The sequence below is a fragment of the Oryctolagus cuniculus genome, chromosome 13 (assembly GCF_051225735.1).
Source record: "Oryctolagus cuniculus isolate XC-2025 breed Fujian yellow rabbit chromosome 13, ASM5122573v1, whole genome shotgun sequence".
Taxonomy (NCBI): domain Eukaryota; kingdom Metazoa; phylum Chordata; class Mammalia; order Lagomorpha; family Leporidae; genus Oryctolagus; species Oryctolagus cuniculus.
In genome coordinates this window covers 106,431,327-106,449,149 of record NC_142879.1, presented here as the reverse complement: position 1 = coordinate 106,449,149, position 17,823 = coordinate 106,431,327, and the positions used below count along the sequence as shown (strand labels likewise).

The window sequence follows — 17,823 nt, the reverse complement described above, 5'->3', positions numbered from 1 at the left end:
GACAGAGGGTGAAATCTTCCATCCGCTGGTTCAACTCCCTAAGTGCCAGCAACAAACCACCAAGGCTGGGCCATGGTGAAATCGGGAGCCAGGGAGTCCATCCACTCTCCCACACGCACGGCAGGGGTCAGATAACTTGAGCCATTGCCAGTTGCCTTCCCAGGTCCGTCAGCTGGAAGCTGGATTGGAAGCAGACTAACTGGGACTTGAACCCACGTTCCGAGATGGGATACAGGCATCTTAACGGTGACGGAACTGAACAGCCTCCCTGTCAGAGTATGCTCTGTGACACCTGTGCCAAGCTAAGTACCCGTGCTGTGCTAAGTACCATGCTAAGTACCTGTACTGTGCTAAACTACCTGTGCCGTGCTAAGTACCACACTATGCTAAGTACCCGTGCTGTGCTAAGTACTATGCTAAGTACTTGTACCATGCTAAACTACCTGTGCCATGCTAAGTACCACACCATGCTAAGTACCTATGCTGTGCTAAGTACCATGCTAAGTACCTGTACCGTGCTAAACTACCTGTGCTGTGCTAAGTACCACACTATGCTAAGTACCCGTGCTGTGCTAAGTACTATGCTAAGTCCTGTACTGTGCTAAATTACCTGTGCCATGCTAAGTACCACACCATGCTAAGTACCCGTGCTGTGCTAAGTACCATGCTAAGTACCTGTGCCGTGCTAAACTACCTGTGCCATGCTAAGTACCACACCATGCTAAGTACCCGTGCTGTGCTAAGTACCATGCTAAGTCCTGTACTGTGCTAAATTACCTGTGCCATGCTAAGTACCACACCATGCTAAGTACCTGTGGTCCATCCTGCTGTCCCTGATACCTCGGTTGCAAGTCACAAGATTGGAACTCCATCTTTTTTATTTATTTCTTCTGTCTTGAAGATCTTCCTTTCTGCCCCAAGACTCTATAATCAACTGTGAACATGCCTTGGGAGTGATACCTTTAAAACCTGGAGGGGCCTTAGCTGGACGGGACTGCAAACCAGGCTGCTCAGTAGCTGCCACTGGACTGGAGGACAGCAGTGGATGGCCTGGGGCAGCTTCCTTCCTCCAGGGCCTTTTTGCTCCTGAACCTTTCCCGCATTCCTTTTGTATCCTTTTTCTTTTCCTTTAATTGTCAGAGGTAGTAGAAGGCACTGCAAAGGTATGTTGCCCTTAGCAACTTCACTTGAGCTCTCAGCCCAGGAGCAAAAATAGCAACTTAATGACAGACTGGCTGGGGGTAAGTACCAGGGGAGGCCACCGCCCCAGGCTCCACGCTCCTCACGAGGCAGAACAGAAGCCTGCTTAGGTGCCGGCTGCTTCATTAGCTAATTCCACATAGGTTCTTTTTTTTTTTTAACAAAATGATTTTTATTTTATCTGAAAGGAAAAGCCACAGAGAGGGAGAGAATCTTCCATCTGCTGGTTCACTCCCCAGATGCCCACAACTGGGCCTGGCCGAAGGTGGAGCCAGAAACTCCATCCGGGTCTCCCAGGTGGGAGGCAGGGACCCAAGGACCCTGCGGTAGCAGGAAGCTGGCGTCAACAGTGGATCCAGGGCTTGAACCCAGGCACTCGGGATTGCGAGGTGGCCTCCCATGGGGCATCGAATTTGCTCCACCAAACACCTACCCCAGCGATTCTGTCATCTGATGGGATGTGTTAAATTATTATTTAATATTTCAATTTTAAATGCGGAAACAGTGAAATGAGATGTGATTTTTTTGGTAGATATGTACTTTAGTCGACATATATTTTACTGAATTTTAATAATATGTTTGAAGTTGGAATGTATTCATTTTAATTTTCAACTCTTTTAAAGAATGAGTTCAGAAAAAAAATTAGTATTGGGGATATGATTTTAAAGTTGGATAAATTGTACGTTTGGCAGATCTTTTCATCTTATTAATACTCACTTCATAATTATTGGAGGGGTGGGCACTTGGCCCAGCAATTAGGACAAGTTAAGACTAGTAAAGCAATGGCTCAAATCCTCCCACATAGGACACCCACAGTGAGTTCTGGGCTCCAGGCACAGCCCCGGTTGTCGTGGGCATTAGGGGAGTGAAGATCTCTCTCCACCTCTCTGCCTTAACCCCTTCCCAAGACAGCTCCTCCCAGCGGCCCCGCCTCTTAAAGGCCCCGTCACCACTCCACATCTCCACCCCAATGCCAAATGCCAGAACCTGCCGGGACTGGGACTGGTCACACCCAAACCAGGGAAGAACACAACGTGTATTCAAAGATAAGCTGTCAAATGTGACCACGTGACACTAACATATATTATCAATACTCAACAAGAAACCTGTGGCAATGGCTCAGCTTAAACTAGCAGCCGTTCTTTGGGAAGAACATTTTATCACTGACACTGTTTAAGATCGCCAAAAGCAAACTGGGGCTACTGTTGTGGTGCAGCTGCCAAGGGGGGATACCTGCGTCCCCTATCAGAGTGCTGCTTCGAGTCCTGGATACTCTACTTCCAAGCCAGGTAACTGCTGATGTGCCTGGGAGACAGCCGCTCATGGCACCAGTGCTTGGGTGCCACCCCACGGGAGGCCTGAATGACATTCCCAGCTCCCAGCTTTGGCCTGGCATTTGGGAAGTGAACCAGTGGGTGGAAAATTCTCTCCCTCTCTCTGTCCCTTTCCCTTTCTCTCTCTCTCTGCCTTTCAAATAGATGCAAATAATAAAAGAATAAACATGCTTTTTAAAATACAAAGTGCTGGCCAGCGCTGTGGCTCACTGGGCTAATCCCCCACCTGCGGCGCCAGCACCCTGGGTTCTAATCCCGGTTGGGGTGCTGGTTCTATCCCAGTTGCCCCTCTTCCAGTCCAGCTCTCTGCTGTGGCCAGGGAAGGCAGTGGAGGATGGCCCAAGTGCTTGGGCCCTGCACCCCATGGGAGACCAGGAGAAGCACCTGGCTCCTGGCTTCAGATTGGCGCAGCGCTGGCCGTGGCAGCCATTTGGGGGATGAACCAACGGAAAAGGAAGACCTTTCTCTGATAAAAAGAAAAAATACAAAGTGCTTAGGATCAGACTTCTTACTGCTTTTACATCCTCTACAGACAACAATGGAAGTCCAGTTGCTGGATTTTCCAAATTCCCTCCCAGCTGGCTGGTGCCCCCAAGCCCTCCTTCGTGTTGTTGGACGGCTCTTGAAATGGGCAGACCCTGGTGTGGCATCTCTCCACCCCAGTGGAGGAAGTAACATTTTTAATGCTAGCGGCAAGAATTTGTCAGTGCCTTTCTGGGGGAGTTTGGCTGTTTATTCCTCCCTCCCTCGATTTCTTCAACATGCATTAATAACCCCAGAATGGGGGGCAGCGAGCACCGCAGGGCTGTGTCCTAAGGGGACGCCCAGTCCTGAGGGAGAGACTGACACGCGGTGCAGCAAGTGCCTGCGGGAACCCAGGGGTCTGGGAGGGGCTGGTGGGAGGTAGCTCCTGTAGGGGATCACCAGGGTGGGGAGTGGAGGCCAGGATCATGGGCCTACCGGGTGTGTTTGCAGCCCAAATGCCCTGCCCTTGGAGAGCTGGGTTCTGCTGCATGGAACATTCTGGAAAGACTCATTCCTGCTGCTACCTGTGCAGTGAGGAGGAAAGACACTCACCAGGGTGGGGGCGAGGTATGGAGCACTGAGACGAGTGTGGTCCTTCAAAACAAACTCCCCTAGGCCGTCTACAGAGGGGACTGCCTTCAGGGTCCTGCCCCAGAGGAGAGGGGCTTTGATAAGAGCTGCACAGTCCCGCCTTCTCCCCCATGCCCTCCGCACTTCCACTCTGCATAGGCGTGGCAAGCCCCGAGCCAACTGAACTCCCGCCAAACTGCCCATCTCATGCCTGCTTTGTGTAAAGTGCACGTCTGAGCTTGGACTTGGGTAGAGCCCCCGGGGCCTGGGACCCCGTCCCTGAGGGGCTGATTTTGGAAGCTGTGGTCTGCCATGGTTGCTGCCCAATGGGCAGCGGGGTGCGGCGGCTGGGCGCTCACCTTGTTTTCCGCACCCTGGGGCTGCTGTCTTTGCAGCAGTGGGGTGCTCGTTAGCAAGGTGTGTACTGTTAGAAGCTGTGTGCTGTCACTTCAGGTGCTGGGCTGGGCTCTGTCACCCCACCGGGAGCCTGGCCAAGGGAGAGTGCGGATCAGCATCTGACAGGTGGAGCCCGAGGCAGGCTCCCCACAGCTGCCGGAGTGGGCAAGCCCAAAGCAGGGAGGGGAAAGGTGGCTGGCAGAGCTTCGGCTTCTGGCTGCTCCTCACCCAGCAGAGGGTGATGTGGGATCAAGAGGCAGGAAGTTAGCTTGGCACTGCTGAGCTGGACGTCACAAGCCCCCACGTGTGACGCTACCCTCCTCCTCGTCAACCAAAACGCCTCCTGGCCCAGGGATGCCTCTGCTTCACCTGGGACCCGAGAAGATCCCAGGAAAACAGGGAGACTGTGCTGCACACAGAACTTGTGCAGGTGCCCTAGAAGTCCCAGGGGGCTCACGCCTGCAGAGGCTTCGGCCCGAGGTCCTACAGGAGACCAGCCCCTGGAAGGGGGTCTCTGTTTCTCCTGCCAGAGACCACGGCTGCAGGGGCTGCCGGGAGTCCTGTCTCCCCTCCCCCACCCTCCCTTCTTACAGGCAAATCCGGCCTGGGGCCACTTCATCATGGGTATTCCTCTGCGTGGAGCAACGCACGCTCACGTGTGTGTGTGTGTGTGCGTGCACACGTTCCCACCTTTTAAATAAACTTCATCACTCTGTGCACCTTATCTGTGTCAGCACACTTAGCATGCTTGTCCTTGTGCAGGTCAAGAACCTGGAGTAAACAATTAACACCTCTTCACCCCCATCAAAGGAAGATGCCACCTGCTCCGGGCTGTTCAGCAAGTTCACTTTCCTGGGCCTCACTGCCTCTTCCCATAGCTAGATTGCTCTCTTATTTATTTTTGAGAAGCAGACAGCTCCCATCTGCTGTTCCACTCCCTCCAATGTCTGCATTAGCTGGTGGGGCTGAAGCTGGGAGCTGGGAACGCAACCCAGGAACCCTATTATCTGAGCCATCGTATGCCGCCTCCAGGGGCTGTACACCCAGCAGGAAGCTAGAATCAGGAGCCAGTGCTGGGAATTAAGGTCTGATGTGGGCTGCCGGCGTCTGCCATTGGGTTGGTCTTTGGCATCGGTTAAGCTCTCTCTCTGATGAGAACCTGGCCTTGAAGTTCAGTTCTGCCCCGTGGGGAGGAGCTGGTGGGAGAAGAACGGGCCCGCTGATGTGTGGAGAGCGCTCTCAGCTCACTTGTGAAGGACTCTCCCGTGACAGGGAGAGAAGCAGCAGCAGTTTGAAAGCTGGCCTGTAGGAGGCCAAGGTCACAGGGGCTATGCCTTAGAATAACCATTAAAAAAAATTCCTGAGCCACACACCATGCCCTGGAGGCTGGGTCTCCTGCAGGGCCAGGAGGTGGCACCTCCAGGGCCGTGTGTTCCCATGCAGGGAATTGTGTCAATGGCAAGGGTGCTGCTCATTCGCTTTCTTTAAGAAGCCCAACAGATCCCATATGGGAGACATTGTTCTCACTCCCATCCATTCTGAAATAGAGCAACGGATCCGGGCTCCTGGAGGAGGTCTGGTTCGGGGCCCTTCAGGGGATGAGGTCATTGTCAGGCGCTGCGCCTCTGGGTTTCCAGGGCCCTCGTCCTGTGACTCACGTTTCAAGTGTGTCTGGCTCTGCCTGCAAGTGCGTTTTTAAACTCTCCTTTGAAAAACAAAAACACAAAGCTTTTCACATTTCCACTTGGTCTGTGGGAATCAGGATACACAGCCGTATTTGTGGTGGATAGTCTGGAATGGCCAGAGTTTTCCTACTGAATTCTTTAAGCACCTGCCCGGGGAAGGTGTTTTTATTAATGCCTCGCCTCACCATGGCCTGTTCACTACACAGGACTGGTTCTGTCCCCTCTACGGGCAGCTGGTGAAAGAAAGAGAAGTGGCATTAAAAACAAGCATGTATTTATTTTGCTGGGTTAATTAACTGCTGAAATCACATGCCCACTTCCTAATGGATGCTCCCCTTGGTGACCCAGGCACCTGGCCCATGCTGCCGTTTGTCAAACGCATGACAGGGAAAGCAGGCTGGAAGGTGCTACCTGCCAACAAGCCAGACGCTGCCAAGCCTGGAGGTAGCTGAGGGACAGCCTGTTTAAGCTGAGGCTGCTTACGTAATCCCAGCATCGTTTTTCTTGCCCTCGTGATCTTGCAAATGCATGCAAATTCCTGGGGAATATCTTCCCTTTGGCCCCTGTGGACCTGAGGGCTGACTGTCTGAACACAAGGGAAGCTGGAGGACTTGACCGGCCGTGATGCATTTTATTTTCTGAAGGGTAAGTTATGCACGGTGTACCTTCCGTTCTATGAACCGGCGTCACCACTCCAGCTTTCTGAGGCCACCTCTCGTTTGCTCTGGTAATTGACTCTTTTGGAACTGAAGGTCTCATTTAAACAGAGCAGTGAATACTTAGGTTTCAAAGCCGGATGGAGGTGATGGAGACCCTCTCTATTTTCTCGTTCCCAAAGTTCACATTACTAAGTAGAAACCCTTGACCTCCCCAAGGTCAAGGAAGTATGTTAACAGTAGATATTGCCACTCTCGTTGTGTAGGTGGGAAAAGGAGATGTGGAGAGGCTGTGGCCTCCTATCTGTTGGTTTTGGAGCAACAGGGAGAGTCTGGTTCTCTGATTTCTGGTTAATGAGAGAATGCCCCCATTAAATCCCCCAGGCCAAGTCGCGTAGCTATGGATGTGTGATGATTAGACCAGCCACAGGGATGCTAGGTGGACAGAGCTGTTGGAGCAGAGAAAGGATGGGGACTTCTCCTTCCTGAAGATATGGGTTGGGGTGATGTGGGATAAGGAGGCACAAAGTTGAGACGAATTGGAACTCTTCTATGGCTGCAAAATGCTGTCTCTTTAACTGCCAATTTGATATGCCCACCTTCCCAGGGTACACCTGTTGCATCCAGGACCAAGGTGCATGCTCAGACCCTATCATTTGCATCTATAATTGGGGTACCACCCTCTTCCTTATAAAGGGAGGTGGCAGGGTTAAAGCACCCTCTTTCCACCAGGGGACACTGTCTGGTGTGCAGCTCTCGTGTGCCATCTCCCACCGCGGAGCTCCAAGGGACCTTCTCAATCACAGGTACCATTTTCTGATTTTTTTTCTTCTTCTTCTTCCATTAGTTTATGGGCCACTCTTAGGCCCACTCACACTGGCTATTTCTCAGTGCGGGGTGGCTACATTTGTACATGAATTTGTGTTTACTCTCTCACTGCCAAATAAACTCTGTTCCTATTTGCACACGGTACCGGTCTCCGCTTCGTGTTTCCATCTCTGTCGGAGACAAGGACCTGGGTCAGAAATGAATGTGTTCACTGCCCACATCAAGGGAAGGTCTGAGCTCTGCTCGCGAGCCAAGTCTCCCAGAGCCCTTGTTTCTCCTCCTTCCCCAAGTCTTTCCATCAATCACAGACAACAGCGTTCACCAAGCCAGGGCTACTGAGAACCATAAAACCTGGTGTTGCTTTCTGAGTACGACGGAACATGAAAGAGAAAAGTGACAGCCAGGAACATCCAGCTAAAACTTCTCCATTTGCAGAAATTTCATGAAGAATCAGACCGAGGCTGTTTCAACAATTTGCCTAACGAGGTTGCAACTCTGCTAGCTAGTCCTGGGGCCTGGGCCTCCAGACACCTGCCTGGATTCCTCATCAGTGTCCTAGTGATGGTTGCTATGACAACTGGCATTAGCTGAGCACCTGTTAGGTATCCAGCACTTCATTTACCCTTATTTTCCAACACAGGCCTCCAAATGGGCCACATTTGCCTCCTTTTGCAAATGAAGAAGCCATAGCAGCGATGAGGTTAAGTAACTTGTCCACACCACTGCAAAGCAAGAGGCCAGTGACTTGGATTTATTTAAAGAGGCGGCCTGGAGCCCGGGCAATCATGACCTGTTCCTCCCACTTCATGCTCATTCTGGAGAGAATGACAGTCCAGCCCTAGGTCGGGATAGCCTGGATGGGTTATCCCCCTGTGGGGAGCAATTCGGACTAGACTAAGTTACTGGAATTAAGACTTATTCTATGCATCTGCTCTCCCACAATATGGCGCTGGGAGAGAAGAAAACAGCTTTTACACAGCTGCCTCCAGTTCAACCAATAAACTGTAGGACTTGCTCCTGATTGGAGAGCAGCGTACTCGGCGTGTGGGCAGCCGAGTTAGGATTGGTGGAGGAGGACTATAAAGGAGGAGAGAGACGGCATGCACCAGGAACATCTAAGAGGAACATCTATCTGAAGGAACACCTGTGCAGCCCCCGAGAGAGCCGGCCGGCGGTGTGCCACTCTCCTGCGGAAGTGGGGAATGTGGCCAGGGGGAACCGCCCTTCCACGGAGGTGGAAGGGACAGTAGCCAACCCGGGAAGAACCAGCAGCAAACCCGGGGAGGGCCAAGCAGACAAAAGAACAGCGCAGGGTCCTGTGTCGTTCCTCCATGAAGAGGGGGAGCGACATAATGGTGCCGTGACTCGGATATGAAGCCTAGGCAGGGTTTAGTGTCGTTCCTCCATGAAGAGGGGGAGCGACATCCCCCAAATTTAATTGATGTGGTATTGGTTTCTTCTCAAAACACTGAAGCCCAGCCTGCTCCTGCAGATGCTCTGTTTAATTGGTCTTGACTGGTACTCAGGGAAGTTTTCAGAAGCTCCGGGTAACTCAGCTGCTCAGCCGGGGTTAAGAGCTACCGCAGGATGCTGGAGGTGATAGAAACCTCACTGCCGACAGCTCCGGAAACCCAGCTGGCTGTGGAGTCCCAGCTGCTGCCACTTCGAATCTCCATCACGGCCACAGCTAACCACACTCACGCAGCGCGTTAGAATCAGGTCGGGGAGAAGGCTGGCGCTTTGCAGGGACTTTGCATTGTAATCACCATCTTGTCTTGCTGTGGCTCCCTGCAGTGCAGCCTGTACCTGTCGCCTGTCTGGTCCCTGGTCCCAAGACTTTGCTGCTGGCTGGGGTGTGTGGGGCTCAGGCTGCAACACTAACAGCCTCTGTCACCTGTCCCTCTGTTAGTTTTCTGCTGACCGCGGAGCTCAGGTCAAGGTTATGGGAGGAAATCTTTGTTCCTTTCTATGAGGACATATTGAGTTTCCACGGAGCACTGGATGTCCCGGGCTCTTCTAGTCCCAGTTTTCACTTTGTAAAATGCTTACAGACAGATTCCTTTGTTGCAGGGAAATGAGAGAGACACACCTGGGGTACACTTGTTCCAGGTTCTTGCATCCACACATGAAAGAATTCAAGGAAGAGACATGGATAAAAGCGACAAAGAGAAAGTATGCATTCGGATGTTGTGTGGACAAATTGAGGAGAAAATGGTGGTTGCGACTTAACAAGACTGGAGTTGTCATTTTATAGGATAAGGGTGGTGCTGGGGTAGGATCTAATTGAATATTCAAAGAAGGTTGAGATTGGGGCGGTGCCAAAACACATGTGATCTCTTGGCGTTTTACGGTACGTGGTGCATCATGGGAAGTGGGTGAGCTGAGCCTGCAGCCATGTTGGATTGGTGTGGAAGGCGTGTGGTGTAGTCCCAGCTCTTTCTTGCTACCTCCCTGTCCATTTTGCCTTGATCCTAGAATTGTCTCCTCCAGTGGTTCGAGTGAATGGGTTGGGTTGCAATTGTGTGCAGCAAAGGATGTGACAAGCCATGAGCCATTATTAACCTAGAACCATTAAGAACTTAAAAATTGCTTACTTATTTATTTGAGAATCAGACAGGAGGAGGGAGGGAGGCTTGGGCTGGGCCAGACCCAAGCCAGGAACTCAATGGGGGTCTCCCATGTGGATGACGGGGACCCCAATTACTTCAGCCTTCACCTGTTGTTTTCAGAGTGTGCATCAGCAGGAAGCTGGAATTGAGGAGCAGAGCCAGGAGCAGAACCCAGGCACTCCAACGTGGGGTGTGGGCGTCTTACCTTAAAGGGAAACCGCATTACATAACTCGTGTTCAGGCCCCTGGGGGAAGGTCTAGAAGCGTGGTGGGAATTCGGTTCTGTTTTGTGTCTACTTTCATCTCCAATCAGGCTAGACCCGCTAAGAACCAGCTGGCCAAAAACGCAACAAAATGGAGCAGAGACATTGGGGCCACCCTTCCTGCTGAGTCTCCGGGCCAGTGTGTTCTAAAGAGCAATGCAGAACTACCAGCCCGCGTCGGGGCTTTCATCCATTCCCGCGAATGAGGGCATACAAATGGGTTTTCACATTCGCTCGTGTCACTTCGTAAAGCCCTTGGGTGGTTGCCCACGGCCCCTTAGTCCAAGAGCACAGGCAGGCACGCCAGGCCCTCTGCCCTCGCACCTTGCTGCTCATCACGGCTGCGCCCACCGTGGTTCTGGGACACACCCAGATGCTCCATGCTCTCGTCCTTCTCGTCCCCTCTCTGTCCGTTTCTGCTCCTTGGTGAGGGATTTCCTGACATCTCCTCCCTCCGTTCCCCTCTTTGAACCCACTGCACAGTACCCCATTCAGATTTCCGCCTGCAGAACTCACAACACTTCTGCACGCACACTTGTTCAGGCTGTGACCAGGCTGCCCAGAGAGTCTCAGAGGTCCTGTGATGGATGGCATGTCAGAGGGCCCAGTGGGCACATGACGGGGTGGCATTCGGCAGGTTACTTGATCTCTCCCTGGAGGTTCACCTGTGAAGTGGAGGTGACAATAGGATTGTGGGAAATACAAGAAATGATGCATACAAAAATTCATAATAATACATTGACATTTTATTATGTTTCACAATAACTAGTACAGTGACTAGCACAGCACCTACAGTGGATCTGGTTCTACTCTACCTCATGGGTAACTCGACCCTGTTTACAGATTAGAAAACTGAGGCACAGGCAGGTTAACTTCCCCAAGGTCAAGCAGCTGGCAAGGGATCGAGATGGGATTTGGATCTGAGCAGTCTGGCTGCAGAGCCCATGTCCTTAACTTCAAACAGTTCTACTTCAAGTGATCAGTGAGTGTTGATGGTAATACAGCAGGAATATGAGTGACATCTATGAGCCGATCTCAGACTGGAAAGCAGAGGCCAAGGGGCCAGTGCACAGGGAGTCCTCTCCAGGGCCAGCCGTGAAGGACGGGGCCAGCCCGAGGCTCTGCCTCCACTCCCTGAGCTGACGCAGGGACCAGCACCAAGGAAAGAGAAGCCTAGCCCGTCTCCAGGGAGGCTGCACGTTGCTCCCTGACGAGCAAGAATTCAAAAGCTCGGCACCCACAGAGGCTGTGCCTATTGCCCTAACCCAGAAACTGCACCACCAGGGGGTGCCCAGGCATTTACAATGGCTGCCAGGGCCTGGGCAGCGCTCTTAGGTAGGATGGAGTCCTGGCACAGACTTGCGTTTGTGGTTGGAGCTACTCTAAGCATACAAATGGGATATGCTACAGCATGACACAAGGTTCGCTCAGCCATCCAAGACAACCAGCCACTCGGGGAGCCTGTGTCTCCTTCCCCCACGCCTGACCTGCCACTTCCTCCCACGCCCCAGACACATCCTTAGGTGGCAGCCCTCAGCGGGGGGGAGGGTCCCAACCCAGGCCCTTACTGTAGACTAGACATCGGGGGCTGGGGAGAGAATCGCACCAGGGATGTCATTTTACAGGTGTCTGGTGAGCAGCTCGCTGGCTGACAATTTATTCCTCTCCTGTATTTGTCCACGTCCTTTCCACGAGCGGGCCCAACAAAGGGCCCCAGGAGGATACCGGGAGGCAGGCTAAGCTGTACCAGAGCCAAGGTGAGCCAAGCAACACGTGGGAGTGACAGCCCATGGTCACTGGGGACCCCGCTAGTGCCAGTCCCAAATCACCCAGGTGACAGGCTCCCAGCAGCGTGGAAAAACAGCTCCTGGTTCTCTGTCTTGTATTAACTGCTCCTTCCCCTCTCCCCACTGCCTCCCTGCACACCTAACTCAAGTTCAGGTGAGCTGGATTATACTCCTGTAATGCCACATACCCTCTGTCGGTTTGACACCACCCTCCCAGGATGCACCTGTTGCGACCTGGACCAGGGCGCATGCTCAGACCTCATCCCGTTTGCATATCCAGTTGGGTATGCAGGTGGGAGCTGGGAGTCTACTTGCAGCCGCCCTTGATGGATCTTTCGGCTGAGGTACTGTTCTCGGTTTCTCGCATTTATGGGCAAGTCTTTGCCCCCCTCACGCTGGGTCTTTGTGTGTGGCGGCCCACCCCCGCACGTGAACGTGTGTTTATCCCCTCACTGCTCAATGAATTCTGTTTCTATAATTCTGTTCCTATTTGCATAGGATACCCCAGTCTCTGCTTAGTATCTCTTTCTCTGCCAGAGACAAACATTTGGATCAAAAATGACTACATTCATTGTCCACATCAACAGCCATGTCTCCTCCAGCTCACTCCTGTTGAGGTGTCGGCTGATAAGAAATCAGAAGGCTTTCCTAGGCAGCATTCCTTGTGAGCTTTCCGTGTGTCAGCCGCTCTGCTAAACACTCTGCAGGGGCTGGCGCTGTGTAGCAAGTAAAACCACCGCCTGCAATGCCAGCATCCCACATGGGTGCAGGTTCGAGTCCCCGCTGCTCCACTTCGGATCCAGCTCTCTGCTGTAGCCTGGGAAAGCAGTAGAAGATGGCCCAAGTCCTCAGGCCCCTGCACCTGCGTGGGAGACCTGGAAGAAGCTCCTGGCTTCCAAGTAGCGGGCAATTTCTCCCTGGAGGCTGGCCGGAGCATAGAACCACTGCCCCTGGCGTCCATTTGAACAGGTGGTGGTTCTTGGAGAGGTGGCTTGGCAGCCTTCACACCTCACCTCGACCCCGGGTTCACGGGGACGGTATTCCTACCCAGCCGTGGCACCCACCCGGTGATCGGGAACTCCAGGCCCGCGGAGCCGCAGGCCACACGAGTTCGTATTTCCCCCTTTGTCCAAACTGAGGGCTTGGCGCATGCTCACCAGCTCTCTGACTTAGCGCATGCTCATCAGCTCCCCGACTTAGCGCATGCCTGCCAGGTCTTTGACTTAGCGCATGCTCACCAGCTCCCTGACTTAGCGCATGCTTGCCAAGTCTTTGACTTAGCGCATGCTCACCAGCTCCCTGACTTGGCGCATGCTTGCCAGGTCTTTGACTTAGCGCATGCTCACCAGCTCGCTGACTTAGCGCATGCTCACTGAGTGCTTCTGGCGTCTGCATCCGCCCTGAATATGGCCGATGGCAGTACCGGACCTCTGGGCCGTGCAGGTGACGCCCCCCGTCTGCCGTACACCGCCCTTCCTTCTCTCTTCCCCACCTCTGTCCTCTTTGTTCAGTTTCACCACGTGGAGTTGCTTCTCTGATAACTGTGGCAGAGAACAGGTCCGTTTTTATAAGAAAAAAAATTATTCTACAGCTTCTGAATGTTTGGGCGTAGAAGGGACTAGAAAAATCTGGAAAATGTACTCTTCCTTTCTCATTGCTTGGCCTCCATTGACAAAGACCATCGGGGAAGGGGTGTTGTGGCGCGAGGGTCGCGCTGCCTCTTGCGATGCCCGCGTTCTGTCTTGGGGTGCAGGGTGGAGGCGGGGCTCCTGAGCTCCCAGTCCCGCCTCCTGAGCTCCCAGTCCCCTTCCTGCCCGGGGCTCCTGAGCTCCCAGTCCCCTTCCTGCCCGGGGCTCCTGAGCTCCCAGTCCCCTTCCTGCCTGGGGCTCCTGAGCTCCCAGTCCCCTTCCTGCCCGGGGCTCCTGAGCTCCCAGTCCCGCCTCCTGCCCGGGCTCCTGAGCTCCCAGTCCCCTTCCTGCTCGGGGCTCCTGAGCTCCCAGTCCCCTTCCTGCCCGGGGCTCCTGAGCTCCCAGTCCCGCCTCCTGCCCGGGCTCCTGAGCTCCCAGTCCCGCCTCCCGCTCGGGGCTCCTGAGCTCCCAGTCCCGCCTCCTGAGCTCCCAGTCCCCTTCCTGCCCACGTGCACCCCGGGAGGCAGCAGGTGATGCGGGAGACCTGGGTGGCGGTCAGCCTGGCCCAGCTCTGGCTGTTGCGGTGATGTCGGGGTGAACCAGCCCGTGGAAGATACTCATTCATTCTCCCGCTCTGTGGGTGTCCCTGTCACTCTGCCTTTCAAAGACACACATTTTATTTATTTATTTATTTTTTAAAGGCAGCCGTCTGGTCGTAGCTCCACCTGTCGCCTCTCTCATTTCAGGTGCCTCCTTCTGTCCTGTAAATTTGTGGGCAGTGTGGATGATTTGTTCTTCGACTTCTGATCCCCAGTGTTTGGAGGGACAGAATGAGTGGAAACGTGGAGTTCATTACCACTCGGGTCCTCCAGGGTGCAAGCCTCTCTCTCTCCTGAGCTGCTGCGTCTTGGGGAGACCCTGGAGTCTGAGCGGGGGACCAGCTGTGCGTCGTAAAGGAAACTCGGCAGTGCCCAGAACAGTCTGTGACCCCTAAGGGGACCCGGACCCGGCACGGATCTGAAGTCCAAGACGGACTGCAAGCCAGCATTGCTCCTGTCCGGGTTTGCAGGTGACGTCGATTCACCGGTTGCGTGGTTATTCCAGTCCATGCCAGCTACAGATCCGCAAGCCTCAAATCCCTCCCTGCCTGCGTGTTTCCAACAGCTTGAAAATTCAACTCCCCAGATCACTCCCTCCACCTGGCCGTTCCCAACCGACTCGGAAGATCTCTGGGTCTCGTATTCTGTGTTCCATCATCTAAATCCCAAGATTTAAGAGGGGGAAGGAGGGGGAGAAGGGAAGAGGGAGAGATCTTCCATCTGCTGGTTCAACAGCCAGGTCTGGGCCAGGCTGAAGCCAGCAGCCAGGTCTCCCACGTGGTTGACAGGAGCCCAAGCACTTAGGCAGCTTGGGCCGGAGCATATTTTTATCCTGGTTCTCCCCAATATTGGCCAAAGGGCTATTTTTGGTTTTGTATAGATAGATGTCTCTCAGTTGGAAATAGTAGCTTAAAAAAAGATGAACCAAAACATAATTGATTGGGAAATAATTTTTGATGCATTATTTTCTTCTGAGAGGCGGAAGATAACAGGACAGGAAAAGCAGGAAGGGTCCATCATGGGGAATGTCCCGGCTCATTTGCTGGCTCTGTGTTGGGGCGGTGTCCACCGGCGCTGCTCAGCTAGACAAGGGCGGGGAGGAAGCGTGCCTCATTAGCTGTGCCTCATTCTTCTGCTGGATGATTGATGGCATTTTCTCGCCTCTGAGAAGCTGGAGGGCAGAAGGCAGTGTCGCAGGATGTGTTACTGCCCCCAGGATGTGGTGGGGATTCACGGAGCCGGTTCTCTGGGTGGGGGGCAGTGTGTCTGCCTCCCCCCGCCCCCGGCTTCCTGCCTCTTTCTTGAGCTCTGTCGCTGGTTGTGGGAGCATGCAGTCGCTACACAGAGGGAAACTGATGGAAATGGGTCCTGTGGGGCCGTGAACAGCCGCTCCCCTCCTTCTTCCAGACAGCTGCTGCGAGGTCTTGGTGTTTCTGTTCCAGCCACCAAGGGCTGTCTTTGACAAATTCAAAGGCGGGAATTCCCTGCCCTTGAGCTGCACGGTGAAGTCCTTCTGTTTCTCGGCAGTATGGCGATGCTTCCAGGAGGGGGCGCTCTTCCGTGCAGCATCTGCGGGCAGGGCAGTCTGTTGTAGCCAGGCTTGGTGCTTGCTCTGTGTGTGTGTGTGTGTGTGTGTGTGTTTTTGACAGGCAGAGTGGACAGTGAGAGAGAGAGACAGAGAGAAAGGTCTTCCTTTTGCCGTTGGTTCACCCTCCGGTGGCCGCTGCGGCTGGCGCGCTATGCTGATCCAAAAGCAGGAGCCAGGTGCTTCTCCTGGTCTCCCATGGGGTGCAGGGCCCAAGCACCTGGGCCATCCTCCACTGCACTCCCTGGCCACAGCAGAGAGCTGGCCTGGAAGAGGGGCAACCGGGACAGAACCTGGTGTGCCAGTGCCGCAAGGCGGAGGATTAGCCTAGTGTGCTGTGGCGCTGGCCCTTGTGTGTGGTTTTTAAAAAGATTTATTTAAGTATTTGAAGGGCAGAGAGAGGAAGGGAGGGAGAGTGAGAGAGAGGAGAAAAGAGATCTTCCATCTGCTGGTTCGTTCCCCAAATGGCTGCAGCTGCCACAGCTGAGCCAGGCCAAAGCCAGGAGCCCAGAACTCAATCCACATGGGTGCAGGGGCCCAAGCAGGTGAGCCATCATCTTCTGCCTTCCCAGGCACATTAGCACAGAGCTGGATCAGAAGTGGAGCAGCCGGGACCCCCTTGCTCCAGTATGGGATGCTGGCATCCCTAGCAGTGGTGGCTTAGCTCACTGTGCCACAGTGCTGGTCCCTGCTTTGTGTGTTTTCAATCTAGCATATATAATTCTTTCTTGCTGTAGAAGTCGTAATTCTAACCATAAAGACTACCAGAAAAAAATATAAAGGATAGAATTAGAGTCCACAAAATAGTAGTTGATGCTGTGAAATCTCGGGGTGTTTTCTAAATCACATTTTCTGAAAAAATTTAAATCCTCGTAATTCTGGTAGTGGTCCTCAGAGTCTGTGCTTCCAGTCACCACCAGCCTCGGGACTCTCAAGTTCACGCCGTTCAGCCCTGAGAACGGTCCTGCTTGTTTTCCGTGTCTTCCATGATTTGGACCACGGTCTGATCATGTCAGTCACACACACGCACACAGCTCGTGTCATCAGATCGGAACCAAGGAGGACAGGGTGCCTCCTCCTACAGTGACTCACACTCCCTCCCCATTCCTTCTGACCCTAGGGGGAAGGCCCACCTATCTGAGTGTGAGACGCCTGACGGACGCACAGGCCTGGGGACCCTCCTTTTGGCCGAGAGTCATTTGGCCATTTGTAACGTCCTCCCTGGGCTATGCAGAATCATCCACTTAGAGATGAGCCTGCTGTGGACGTATTGAATCTCGAGTCCCACCTGCGGCTGCCTTGGCAGGGCCGGCCCAAACGATTCTGTGGGCCTTCCACTGCCCATGGGTTGGGTGTTTGTTGAGGGGTTTCCCCCTGGACACTCGGGAGCACACACCAAAATGAGGACATTTGTGTACGGCTCATGCCACCCACGTGCCTCCCGGGTAGTGTGTCTGCCGAGGTCGCCAGCAAACATGCATCGGCGTCTTCCGCCCTGCCTTCTCCTCGCCCTGCGCTCGTTAGCGCCTCGCTTGCATGGCACAGAGCTGAGAGTCAGCAGGTCCTTCTGGCTCCCAGAGACACCCCCTGTCCCCGCCCCTTGGCGTGCACGCGCCCCGGGACTCCCTCCTTCATAGTCTGCTGAGCGAGGAATCGGTTGCCATGGCAGCGCCAGCAGCCCTCTCAGGCCAGAGGCAGCCCTCCCCTGTGGTCCTTGGTGCCTTCCAGGCCTCGGTGCAGGAAGCAGGGAGCCACTTCCTCCAGGGATTCCCCCCCAGTGCCCGGCTCCTCTGTGTAAATGGGCAGGGGAACTGGTTGCCATGGCAGCAACGCTGCTGCTGCTGCTGCTGCTGCTGCTTCCATTCCCAGGAAGTCTGGGCCACAGGTTCTGTCTGGTGCTCCCCAGGGCAGCACGCACAGGGACCTGCATCCTCCCAGCAGCCTCCACTCTCCAGTCTGGAGAGACTGGACTTGCGGGGTGGCTGCGGGCCAGGCAGGGAGTTGGACTGAAGAGGAACCGCATTGCCACAGCGAGGACATCCCTGGGGCGGGCACCAGGCAGGTCTGTCAGCAGCCAAGCCCAGGGGCCACCTGGCAGGTCTGCTCGTGTTCCCCAGGCGGCTTCTGTTCCTCCCCACACACCCCAGGGGCTCCACCT

General features: G+C 54.1%; 2 long non-coding RNA genes across 3 annotated transcripts; one reads left to right on the top strand and one right to left on the bottom strand.

Annotated features, from left to right (window-relative positions):
• Window positions 1-6,014: 6,014 nt before the first annotated feature.
• LOC149122838 (uncharacterized) lies at window positions 6,015-13,041 on the bottom strand. The gene is made up of 3 exons (XR_016219873.1): window positions 12,918-13,041; window positions 10,583-10,731; window positions 6,015-10,008 (listed from the first exon to the last, which is right to left on the bottom strand). It is a non-coding gene; the product is annotated as an uncharacterized LOC149122838 (long non-coding RNA).
• A 10-nt stretch (window positions 13,042-13,051) lies between these two features.
• On the top strand, window positions 13,052-14,261 carry LOC149122837 (uncharacterized). Of its 2 annotated transcripts, none has more exons than XR_016219872.1 (2): window positions 13,052-13,410; window positions 14,228-14,261. It is a non-coding gene; the product is annotated as an uncharacterized LOC149122837 (long non-coding RNA). The 2 variants fall into 2 exon arrangements; XR_016219871.1 differs by having other exon boundaries at window positions 13,106-13,296.
• Window positions 14,262-17,823: the final 3,562 nt, after the last annotated feature.